This window comes from Bison bison, unplaced genomic scaffold (genome assembly GCF_000754665.1).
Source record: "Bison bison bison isolate TAMUID 2011002044 unplaced genomic scaffold, Bison_UMD1.0 scf7180017864156, whole genome shotgun sequence".
Taxonomy (NCBI): Eukaryota; Metazoa; Chordata; class Mammalia; order Artiodactyla; family Bovidae; genus Bison; species Bison bison.
In genome coordinates, this window is record NW_011494728.1 from 924,717 (window position 1) to 938,749 (window position 14,033).

The window sequence follows — 14,033 nt, forward strand, 5'->3', positions numbered from 1 at the left end:
ATGAGGAGGGAGGTGGGAGGAGGGTTCAGGATGGGGAACACAGGTATACCTGTGGCGGATTCATTTCGAAATTTGGCAAAACTAATACAACATTGTAAAGTTTAAAAATAAAATAATATTAAAAAAAAGAACATTATAGAAATTGTTTTTATGTGAATTTCAAAGACAAAATAAAACCAATACAATAATGTAAAGTAATTAACCTCTAATTAAAATAAATAGATTTATATTAAAAAAAGAAAATGAAAAAAAAAAAAAAAGCAAAATCAGCTTTGTTCTTTTTTTTTCCCACACATCTTCCTTCTGTGCCTTTGCACATGACCATGGGATGGCTTTACCTGCCTTCTAATTCCTAGTCAAACTTTAAGACTTTCTTTGATGTCAATATTGGAAGAAGTCTTCTTTAAGGACCAGCCTGAGTGAAATACTTTACTCCCCTTATAGCTGGCAAGTTAAGAATGCTTAGTAGCATGAATAATACTTCTCCTCCAGGCTGTAATCTCCTTGAAGGCATGAAGTGTGGCTTAGCTATATACACTGTATCAATGCTGAGCCCACATTACATTCAGCATTTATTGGAGAAATCAGTGAATGAGTAGGTAGATGGATGGATGTTGAATGAATGAAAACACACATGTAACATGCTTTGCTGAGATTTCATACGGTCATGACCTTTGCATATAAGAGGTATCAAGATTCAAGTGAAATGGCAGGAAGAACTGTCTCATCTCATTTGGTCCTAATTTGAAAATTCATTCCAACTTAATGATTATTACAGAAGTGCTTTTTTTTTGTTTGTTTCCTGATAAACTCTATAAATGAATTTGCTTATATCTAAGTAAAGAAAGAAAAATACTTTGTTAACGTGAGATTCAGCAGCTTTTGTTTCTTTTGTTTTTTGTTGTTATGCTATAGCACTAAGATGAAACTGAGCTCATTTTCAGCTATCAGATGTATGAGGATAAAATATTTAGATTTAATATTATTATTTAGAATTGCTTTCGAAGAAACACTATTTTTGTAAGAAGACTTTTGGTTGGAGATGTGTAAGTTTGTATTTGTGTATGTTTATGCCCAGTCTAAGTCAGAGTAATTGTTTTTGTCTTTTAACATCATTAGTTTTCTCAGACTGTCATTGTTTCCTTAATAGTTGAAGAAACATTCCAAGAAACACTAAAACTGTCTCTGTAATCATTGCATTGAGTAATACTCAGAGCTACACATTTGTTTGAAAATAACTAATGCTGTTGGCTTTCTTCCAGGTATCATACACATTTGGAATATTTATGTTTATTCAGTCAAACAGTGTAAGCACATGTCTCCTTCCTTAAAGAAAAGCTGTCTTAGTTCACCTCATGCAAGGGCTTAATAAACTCTCCACAATAAAGTAGTGTTGATTATTGCTCTGCACAGTTGTAGCAGCCTCATTAGCTTCACTACATAGCTTGAAATAGTTTCATGCCAAATTAAAAATGTAGGTCATTCAAAGGACTGATGGTGCTAGTTCAGCATGATTTCAAGCTCACCCATATCCATCTTCTATCTTATTTCATTGCAGACTTCTCCTCACAATACTTATATTTATATATGTCATCTTATTAAATCCTATATAATTACATTGTGAGAAACACATGTCATGCGTGTTCACCAGTTTGTGGAATTTTTAAGTTAGTAAGTTAGTGCCTGATAAATACTCAGATTTTTTTTTTGTCTTAAGTTTAATGGGAAAATATTCATAATTTCATGTTTTCCAACAGTGTATTCCATAGAGCAATTATTCTATTATTCCACAATATGAGGTGATTGAAGAAGAAACAAATGATCAAATAAATTTGGGAAACTATCAATCTCTTTTGCTCTGAGTCAGATATATACACTGACAAATCCACTAATGCATGAATGCAAGTAAAGATATTTCAAGTTTTCATTTCCCAGTTTGCTTAACTTTTCAGTAGTACTTAGTGTTGTTGAATGTGCATGCTATTTTCTTCAAAATTCAAGTTAATTATTGAAGATTAGTAAAAATGCATGCTTCACATATTAAGAAGTATAGAAATGTACAAAGTAAAAATAATTTATGCTTCTCCATGCTCTGTCCCTTCCCTCATGCAAGTTTATTCTAATTAAATAGTATCTCTTTATATAAGGACAAACATGCCCATGCATATATGTGTGCATGTAGAAGATATGTATATACATTTTTAACATAAAGATTAGCATTAATAATATTTAATACATTTATTGTTTTTCAGAATACATTCAAATTCTTTCCAAGTTAGTACATAGATGTTTTTCAATGGATATATATTATTCTGTTCTTTAATGTAATCATTTATCTATTCTCTATTCATAGACATTTGTTACTACTATAAAAATGCAGTGATCTTTTTAATATATTATTTCATGTATGTGTAGTGAGTGTTAGGTTGATTTTCCTAAGGTAGAATTTCTGAGTGCAAAGGCATTGCATTTGTAATTTTGATATATATTACCAAATTACCATCCATAGCGATTATGCCAAACATTCATAAAGGAGTGCCTGTTCTCCACAGACAGGCCAAGATGATTTATTAAATTCTAAAAATATATTTTCCAGTATTTTTTTCTGATTTAGGCCATCTTCCTCATTGTGTATTCCTCTTTTTTTCTTCTAGGTTTATTGATATATAATTGATGTATAGCACTAGATAAATTTAAGGTACACAGCATAATGATTTGATGTACATGCATCATAAAGTGATTATCATAGTAAATCTAGTAAATATCCATCATCTCATACAAAATTAAAGAAATGGAAAAATATTTTTTTTGTGTGTGTGTGTAATAATTTTTGTGTGTATGATGAAAACTCTTTGGATTTACTCTCTTAACAACTTTCATACATAACATAGAGAAGTGCAATTATATTTATCATGTTGTACATTACATTTTTAGTGTTTATTTATCTTAAAGCTAAAAAGTTTGTATCTTTTGAATGCCTTCATTCATCCTCCCAAAACCTGAACCCCGCAACTGGTAACCATAGAGGCAGCATAATAAAAGAGTAACAGATTTATTCTGTATCCCCCTTTTAATGTACTTATGAATGCTGATATTAATATGTAATTTAGAATTTTTGCACAGAAAGCTTTAAAAAAAATTTCCTCATAGTTTGTTCTACAGTTTTGCCCACCTATTGGTATCAATGTTATGTTTTCTTCTTAGGATAATTAAGTTATAAAATAAGTTAGGAAATAATTTAAATAGCATTAAAATTCAGTTCAGTTCAGTTCAGTCACTCAGTCGTGTCCTACTCTTTGCAACCCCATGAATTGCAGCACATCAGGCCTCCCTGTCCATCACCAACTCCCAGAGTTCACTCAAACTCATTTCCATCGAGTCAGTGATGCCATCCAGCCATCTCATCCTCTGTCGTCCCCTTCTCCTCCTGCCCGCAATCCCTCCCAGCATCAGGGTCTTTTTCAATGAGTCAGCTCTTTGCATAAGGTGGCCAAAGTACTGGAGTTTCAGCTTCAGCATCAGTACTTCCAAAGAACACCCAGGACTGATCTCCTTTAGGATGGACTGATTGGATCTCCTTGCAGCATTAAAATTACCTGCCTTAAATTCTGATTGAGTTCTCCTATTGAAACTCTTGGGTCTGGTGTTTGGGGATGCAGCTTTTGGTATAATTTCTATATAATGTAGGTGGGAATCAAGTAATTAGGGTGGCTATCTTTCTGGGAGCCAATTTTGGTATATTTTTCTATTAACTTTTTCATTAAGGCTTAAAATATCAGTTCAGATCGGTCACTCAGTTGTGTCTGACTCTTTGAGACCCCATGGACTGCAGCATGCCAGGCTTTCCTGTCCATCATGAACTCTTGCTCAAACTCTTGTCCATCACGTCAGTGATGCCATCCAACCATCTCATCCTCTGTCCTCCCCTTCTCCTCCTGCCTTAAATATTCCCCAACATCAGGATCTTTTCCAATGAGTCAACTCTTCCCATGAGGTGGCCAAAGTATTGGAGTTTCAGCTTCAGCATCAGTCCTTCCAATGAATATTCAGGGCTGATTTCCTTTAGGATGGACTAGTTGGATCTCCATGCAGTCCAAGGGACTCTCAAGAGTCTTCTCCAACACCACAGTTCAAAAGCATCAATTCTTCAGCACTCAGCTTTCCTAATAGTCCAATTCTCACATCCAAACATGACTACTGGAAAAACCATAGCTTTGACTAGACAGATCTTTGTTGTCAAAGTAATGTCTCTGCTTTTAATATGGTGTCTAAGTTGGTCATAAATTTCCTTTCAAGGAACAAGCATCTTTCAATTTCATGGCTGCACCATCTGCAGTGATTTTTGAGCCCCCCAAAATAAAGTTCCTCACTGTTGCCATTGTTTCCCCATCTATTTGCCATGAAGTGATGGGACCAGATGCCATGATCTTAGTGTTTTCAATGTTGAGCTTTAAGGCAACTTTCAATTCTCCTCTTTCACTTTCATAAAAAGACTCTTTAGTTCCTCTTCACTTTCTTCCACAAGGGTGGTGTCCTCTGCATATCTGAGGTTATTGATATTTTCCCCAGCAATCTTGATTCCAGCTTGTGCTTCATCCAGTCCAGCATTTTGCATGATGTACTCTGCATATAAGTGAAATAAGCAGGATGACAATATACAGCCTTGATGTACACCTTTTCCTATTTGGAACCAGTCTCTTGTTCCATGTCCAGTTCTAACTCATGCTTCTTGACTTGCATGATTTCTCAGGAAGCAGGTTAGGTGGTCTGGTATTCCCTTCTCTTGAAGAATTTTCCACAGTTTGTTGTGATCCTCACAGTCAAAGGCTTTGGCACAGTCAGAAAAACAGCAGTATATGTTTTTCAGGAACTCTCTTGCTTTTTCAATGATCCTATGGGTGTTGGCAATTTGATCTCTAATTGTTCTGCCTTTTCTAAATCTGGCTTGAACATCTGGAAGTTGATGGTTCATGTACTGTTGAAACTTGACTTGGAGAATTTTGAGCATTACTTCGTTAGTATGTGAGATGAGGGCAATGTTGTGGTAGTGTGAACATTTTTCGGCATTGCCTTTCTTTTGGATTGGAATTAAAACTGACTTTTGCAGTCCTGTGGCCACTACTGCGTTTTGAAAATTTGCTGGCATATTGAGTGCAGAACTTTCACAGCACCATCTTTTAGAATTTGAAATAGCTCAAATGGGATTCTGTTGCCTCCACTAGCTTTGTAGTTTTGCTTCTTCAGTCCCACTTGACTTCACATTCCAGTATATCTGGCTCTAGGTGAGTCATCACACTATCGTGGTTATCTGTGTCATTAAGATCTTTTTTGTTTAGTTCTTCTGTGTATTCTTGCCCCCCTTTCTTACTATCTTCTGCTTCTGTTAGGTCCATACTGTTTCTGTCCTTTATTGTGCCCATCTTGCATGAAATGTTCCCTTGTTTTCTCTAATTTTCTTGAAGAGATCTCTAGTCTTTCCTATTCTATTGTTTCCCTCTATTTCTTTGCATTGATCTCTAAGGAGGGCCTTCTTATCTCTCCTTGCCATTCTTTGGAAATCTGCATTGAGATGGGTATTTCTTTCCTTGTCTCCTTTGCCTTTAGCTTCTTTTCCTTTCTCAGGTATTTGTAAGGCCTCCTCAGACAACCATTTTGACTTTTTTCATTTCTTTTTTGGGGGGATGGTCTTGATCCCTGTCTCCTGCAAAATGTCACAAACCTCTGTCCATAGTTCTTCAGGCACTGTGTCTATCTACCTACCTTGAATCTGTCACTTCCACTGTATAATCATAAGAGATTTGATTATGGTCATACCTGAAAGGTCTAGTGGTTTTCCTTACTTTCTTCAATTTTAGTCAGAATTTTGCAATAAGAAGTTCATGAGCTGAGCCTCAGTCAGCTCCCAGTCTTGTTTTTGTTGACCGTATAGGGTTTCTTACCAGCTGAGCCACAAGGGAAGCCCAAGAATACTGGAGGGGTAACCTATCCCTTTTCCAGGGGATCTTCCTGACCCAGGAATTGAACTGGAGTATCCTGCATTTCAGGCAGATTCTTACCAACTGACCTATCAGCGATCCCAGCTTAAAATTTATTAGTAAATAATTGAGGAACCTATTTTTTATTTCATCTTTTTAATAGTATTCCTCTTCTGTTAATGTTTCTAGCACTTATGCATTCCTTTTTCATTAGTTATGGTAACTCCAAATTTATCTATTGTCAAGGTATTTTTCAATTTTATAATATTACAAATATTTTTAAATTTATTTTTTAATCTTGCTAGTTTGTACTTTTTATATATATATATATATGTATATGTATACATATATATATATCTGTTCTGTCTCCTTTTTTCAGGATACTTTCTCTTACGGTAACTGAGTGAGATAAATATTTTAAACCTTTTATTATTTTTTCTTAATATTTATTTCATGTGAGTATGGTTGATTTACAATGTTTTGATAGTTTCAGATGTAGAGCAAAATGATTTTGTTACACATTTACAGACATATGCTCTTTTTCAGATTCTTTTCCCATGTAAATTATTACAAAGTATTAGAGTTCCCTGTGCTATACAGTAGATCCTTGTTGATTATCTATTTTATATATAGTAGAAGGTACTTGTTAAATCTAACCTCCTAAGTGGTGTTGGAGAAGACTCTTGACAGTCCCTTGGACTGCAAGGAGATCCAACAAGTCCATTCTGAAGGAGATCAGTCCTGGGTGTTCTTTGGAAGGACTCATGCTAAAGCTGAAACTCCAATACTTTGGCCACCTCATGCGAAGAGTTGACTCATTGGAAAGGACTCTGATGCTGGGAGGGATTGGGGGCAGGAGGAGAAGGGGACGACAGAGGATGAGATGGCTGGATGGCATCACCGACTCGATGGACATGAGTTTGGGTGAACTCCGGGAGTTGGTGACAGACAGGGAGGGCTGGCGTGCTGCATTCATGGGGTGGCAAAGAGTCGGACATGACTGAGCGACTGAACTGAACTGAATTTATCCCTCACCCACCTTTCCCCTTTGGTATCCATAGTGGCTGTATCAATTTAAATTCCCACCAACAGTGTAGGAGGGTTTGCTTTTCTCCACACCTTCTCCAGCATTTATTTAAACCATTTATTTTTATTATATATTTTTAATTAGCAAAAGTATTGTTAGCTAAGAATTTTCCTATTGACATTGATTTATTTGCCTTATATAAGTTCCAAAATAAAATTGCTCCTCTTTTAAAACTGTTTTCAGATAATTTAAAAGTTTTGTTTTCACTTTGTTTGTTCCAAGAGTTTTTTTTTTTTAACTTTTCAATTTATATTGGAGTATAGTTGATGAACAATGATGTGTTAGCCTCAGATGTACAAAAAAAGTGTTTTAGTTTTTGAAAATTAGTTTTGAATTTACAGGTGGGAGGATATTTCTTTTTTCCTTTTCTGGTATTATTACTAATTTCTAATATTTGTTAATATCATAAGATGCAAATTTTACCTATTCTTCTTTTTTTAATATTATTGAGGTTTCTTTGAATATATATTCTGTGTTTTGGAAGTTTCAAATGCCTTAAATCCATATATCCAAAACTAACCTCATGATCTTTCCCCCTGCTTACAAGTAACCTTTCTTAGATTTATTGCAATACACTTTGCCATTTCACCCAAATCTGGAAGCCAAAGTGTTTAGACACTGTCACTTTCTTCTACCCTGTCCATATTTTATCCATTATCTGAGTATTTAAGAGGTCTCCTGTACTCCATTTCTACCACTATAACTCTGGGACAATCTAATGATATTCATTACTATGATCTCTGCATTTATATTCAAACTGGTTTGTCCATATAAGTTCTGGGTCTCTTCTAATATTTCCTTAGCATTCAGTGTACTTTTGCAATAGATTTTATTTTTTAGATTAGTTTTAGGTTCATTAAAAAATTAAGAGGATGGTAGAGAGATTTTCCATATACGTTTTCCCCTAACACATGTATAATATCTGCTATTAACAACATCTCTCACCAGACTGGTATATTTATTAGTTGAGTGTACTTTGATTCATAATTATTACTCAAAGTCTGTAGTTTACATTACAGCTCACTCTTTGTATTCTCAATGTATTTTTGAAACACAAATATTTTATTTTATAGCTCACTGGAAGACTATTTCTTAGCTAAGGATATGTTTTCTTGACTGGCCTGTAACACTTTACATAGCCTGATCTTGCACAATTCTCCTATCTGGGGGGCTTCCTTTGCCCCAGGAACATGAGTAATTTTCAGTTTCTCGTACATTATTATCCTCTCTGCTGCTGTAGGATATCTACTTGTGTTTTTCCTTGTCTTTCACTTAATTTCTGAAAACTCATCATATTTGCTTTCTTAACAACTATATAATATATGGCAGCATTTTTTATATTTATCATGTTGTACATTGCATCCCTACTACTCACTTATCTTATAATTGGAAATTTGTACTTTTCACTGCCTTCATCTAATTTTCCTGCTCCTTACTCCCACCTCTGATAACAAGAATTTGAAGTCCTTTTTCTAATGAGTTTGTGAAATATAATTGAGTACAACATCATGTTTTTCCTGTTACATAACACAGTGATTTGGTATTTTTCTGCATTTCAAACTGATAACCACCGCCATAAGACTTGTTATCACCATACAAAGATATTACACAGTTACTGACTATATTTCCCACACTGTACATTTTATACCTATAACTTACTTTGCAGCTGCAAGTTTATGCCTCTGAATCTCCCTCACATATTAATTTCCTCCTCCACACACCCATGTCTGGTAAATTAATTGTCACAATGCTGCATTTCTACTTTCCTCTCCAACATGTTTACCATTATAACATCATATATTACATCTTCTTGCTTTCTGCATCCTTTAATTACTTATTTCAGAGATAAATAACTTTATCTCTTTTGTCTTTTAACCTTCCTACTAGCTTTATACATAATTTACTACATTTACTGTATATTTGTCTTACAAATGAGATTTTCCCTTTTGTGATTTTTCATGTTTCTAGTTGTGTTTTTTTCTTTTTCACTTAGTTCCCTTTACATTTATAAAGCAGTTTTAGTGGTGCTGAATTCTTTTAGCTTTTGAATGAAACCTTGCTGGGTAGAGTATTCTTGATTGTAGGTTTTTCTCTTTTATTATTTTAAATGTATCATTCCACTCTCTCTGGCCTGCTGAGCTTCTGCTGAAAGGGCCATTTTTATTTCCCTCAGAAAATATATATAATTTTCTTTATATATGTAATTGCATTAAATCAGATTTCAAAGAATCCTCTGTTAGGAAAGGTAGCTTGAGTATCAATTCTTTAGCCTTAATTTGCACTGAATTTAAACATTTATTTGTTGAGTGATTTACATTACACTTATTTGATCATGTTCTGTTTAAAGAAGTACTGCTTATACATGAATTGCAATAAGATTATTCTTAGTAATAGAAAAGAGTTGTCCAAAAAGGAGCACAATGCAGGTGTTTTCTTTTTTGTTTGCTTTTTGCTCAACTGATGTGTTTAATAGATTAAAGATGGATCAAATCTTCATTTTTACTGTAGAGTTGATCAGCACATTATGCTTTTGGTACCTTGGCAAGTTCTTTTTTTTAAACTTCTATTTATGTGCTGCAGAGTTCCCCCTCTATTGGTTTGTGGTAATCTAATTTGCTAATATTAACCTCACTCTTCTAATTTATACAGTATGTCTCCATTAAAAATGTGCTTTATTTTTAAGGCACAGGAAATTAACGAAAATAATGAGATGGTTACATGCGTGATAGCTGGGAATATGGAGCATGCTTGTCCGTTCTTTCCCTAAATTTTATTAAATTTAGAGTCCAAAACTTTGAGATGTATATGCCATCTCTCTTTTTCATGACTGGTGTTCAGCTTCTGTAACTTTTATTTCAGTTTGCACAAATGAGAGTAGAATAAATGTCTCATATATTACTACTTGTATTTGTCAATGGGAACATTCAAACTGACTCCCTCCTTGAACAGATTTTAACAGACCTTTGCTTTTCAAATAGAATGTCAATGATTTTAGAGTTTATAGCCTCCATCTTAGACATCTGCACAGATGAATGTCTCTAAAATGTTCTCTTTATAGCATTGGGAATTACCAAATGGGGCCCTTTGCAGAGGACATCTTTTTCATTTCAAATTTTTGCATAAGTGTTATTTACATGCAACAGCTGAGACTCCAGAACAAAATTAGTCAGTCAGATGTTCATTTCACTGAACACATTAGAGAAAGTGCACCTGCCTTGCCATAGGCACCACTTCTTTGGGGATAATAGCATTTTTGCACATCTAACATAAATGATGCATAGCACTCAGAGAAAAGTTCAGTTGTAGTAGATATTATGGTAACTCTAGAAATCAGAGGAGCTTAGATTTAGTCATATCTATGCTATGTATTAAATATTTTCTGTAATTTTGGCTTCTATGAATGTCATTTTCTTCGCTCAGTTGTGCTCGACTCTTTACCACCACATAGACGGTAGCCCACCAGGCTCCTCTGTTCATGGAATTCTCCAGGCAAGAATACTGCAGCGGATTTGTCATTCCCTTCTCCAGGGGACCTTCCTGACGCAGGGACTGAACCTGACTGTCTTGCATTGTAGGTAGATTCTTTACCATCTGAGCCACCTGGGAAGCCCAATATTCAAAACAGAGATATTGCTATCTCAGATGCCTGCCTCCTAGGCACTTACCCTATTACTTGAAAGTAGAGTCAGAGTGAGTAATACTCATGAATGGCTATGAGAGGTAAAATATTTGATCTGGACTTTGTGAGTGACTTACTTTAAAATAGAGAAATCCTAAATAAATCACATTTCGCATTGTATAAATCTAGTACACAAAGCGTAAAGTCATATGAAGAAACATATATATTGTATACAGATACCTTAGAAGGACAGCAACCTGTAGAAGGTTATGTAGGGAGTCTAGAGCCTAACTGATTGAACTAGAATCCTGCTGTATCACTAATATCTTTGTGATTTCATGGAATTAATTAGCCACTTTATGTCTCAGTTTTCTTATTTGTAAAACAAGGAAAATAATGTCACTTAGGATTTTATAGGTTTATTAAAGGTGACTGAATGAGTATTAAACTGACTGATACATGGTAGGGTCTTTCTTCTTCTTTTCCTTCTTCTTCTTCCCATGGACTATAACCTACCAGGCTCATCTTGTCCATGGGATTTTCCAGGCAAGTATACTGGAGTGGGTTGCCATTTCTTCCTCCAGAGGATCTTCCCAACCCAGGGATTGAACCCATACAAGAATCACAGATTCTTAAAGGAACTTAAACCCATACAAGACTCACAAATCTAATTCACTTCTTTATTCCTTCCTTCATTCAAATCTTTTTAAGAGAAGGAAGTACAGTAAATGATATTCAGAGGAACTAGGTTTGTTAATTGAACTCCACTGCCTACATTATCTTGGTCAAATTTATAACATTTCTGAGTCTCAATCTCCACATTTGTAAATTGAGTCTGCTGTGGGATTTAATTAGACAGCTGTTTTTTCTTGAAAGGTCCTTAGGACATAGCCTTAGCAAACAATAAACAAAATGAAGGGAAGAAGGAAAAAGAGGTGGAATAGGGAAAGGAGAATAAAAATAAATTATTAATAAGTAATAATTTATTATTATTATTTAACATGGAAATTGTCTGGTCAAAAGTTTATTTTCTTAAGAATGTTAAACATAGAATCAGAAGTGTCCCTGGCACATAGTGGTTGCTCAGTAGTACCTGACTGATTGAAGAATTGGATGAATGGGAGTGATCTTTGTAATGCTGCAGAATGAAAGAAGAAAATAAGAACGTGATGTCAATTTCATGTGGCTGAGGCTTTTCCAAATCTACTCTGGTTCTCTGATAGCAATTTGACAATACATTATAATGTTATTTAAGGAGAATATTGTAAAATGAACTATTTATAATCAACAATATTTGAGAATTTAAATATTTTGATTTGACAAATGAAATATTTTGACCCATTGAAAAGCACTATTTTTCTCCAAAATGCAAAGTTTGACATTCTGAAAATTGTCCATACTCAAGTATGGGTGCTCAATGATAGTGCTATGCTAAATGCTCTAGTTAATTATTCATCAATTATAATAGTAGTATTATTTTGAAAATGATGAATAAAATTTTTGAACGTATAATTTTATGGTGTTTTAATTCTCTAATTAAATACCACTGAGTCAGTGGTAAAGAATTCACCTTCAGTGCAGGAGACACGGGTTCCATCCCTGGGTCAGGAAGATCCCCTGGAGAAGGAAATGGCAACCCACTCCAATATTCTTGCCTAGATAATCCCATGGACAGAGGGGCCTGCCGGCTACAGTCCATGGGGTCACAAGCAAGTTAGTCCAACAGGAGTTAGCAAATAAACAACTATCATCTACCTACATTGTCCAACTCATTAGATTTTATTGCAATTATTTTGTTAAATTTCTGTGCAAACTTGATGCTAAGTTCTTCCAGTGTGAAGATTATGTTTCTTTTAGACTTTTTTTCCATTTGAGAATGTATAAAAATATACAAAGCAGAGTATATGTGTTTGACTGTGACCCAAGGGATCAAACCTGGGTCTCCCACATTGCAGCAGATTCTTTATCGTCTGAGTCACCATGGAAGTTGACTTTAGAGTTGACAACCATGTAACTCTAACCCAACACAAGCAAATGAATTATATCAACACTCTAATATCTCCCTTAATTTAAATGAGTTCATTGTAAGTTTTCATATGGTATCAACTCACCTCACTTTTTTATTTCTTCAGGAGAGTATTGTAAAGAGGTGATTTAAGGGATAGATAAAGAGGCAAAAGGGCAAATGGTGGACTTTAAAAGTCATGGGTCATTTGAAAAGCCATATGAAAAACAATGTCATAAATATTAACAAACAAAAAAGCCTTTAATTTTATCTCACACTGAACACAAAATTAATTTGAGTAGTATCATTTACTTAAATGTGAAAGATGAAACAAAAAATCTTCTAGAAGATAGTTACATGTTTAATCATAGCAAAAGATACCTTATACATGATACAGAAAGTCCTAACCATATAAGGTAAGATTGATAAGTTAAACTTCATTAAAATTAAGAACTTCTGTTAATCAAGAAATCACTACTAAGAGAGAAAATGAAAACAATAATAAGGAATACAATGTTTGTGCCACATGTATCTAACAAAATACTCATATCCTGGAAATAAAAATGAAAGTTCAATTTAAGTGTTAAATAACACACAGTCTGGTTTTTAAAATGGCAGAAACAATAGATTTATTTGAAAATTTCAATAATTTTCAGGTAGAGTAATCAGATCAGATCAGATCAGATCAGTCTCTCAGTCGTGTCCAACTCTTTGTGACCCCATGAATCGCAGCACACCAGGCCTCCCTGTCCATCACCAACTCCCAGAGTTCCCTCAGACTCATGTCCATCAAGTCAGTGATGCCATCCAGCCATCTCATCCTCTGTCGCCCCTTCTCCTCTTGCCCCAATCCCTCTCAGTATCAGAGTCTTTTCCAATGAGTCAACTCTTCGCATGAGGTGGCCAAAGGACTGGAGTTTCAGCTTTAGCAACAGTCCTTCCAAAGAAATCCCAGGGCTGATCTCCTTCAGAATGGACTGGTTGGATCTCCTTGCAGTCCAAGGGACTCTCAAGAGTCTTCTCCAACACCACAGTTCAAAAGCATCAATTCTTCAGCGCTCAGCCTTCTTCACAGTCCAACTCTCATATCCATACATGACCACAGGAAAAACCATAGCCTTGACTAGACAAACCTTTGTTGGCAAAGTGATGTCTCTGCTTTTCAATATCCTATCTACGTTGGTCATAACTTTCCTTCCAAGGAGTAAGTGTCTTTTAATTTCATGGCTGCAATCACCATCTGCAGTGATATTGGAAAGCAAAAAAAATAAAGTCTGACACTGTTTCCCCATCTATTTCCTATGAAGTGATGGGACCGGATGCCATGGTCTTCGTTTTCTGAATGTT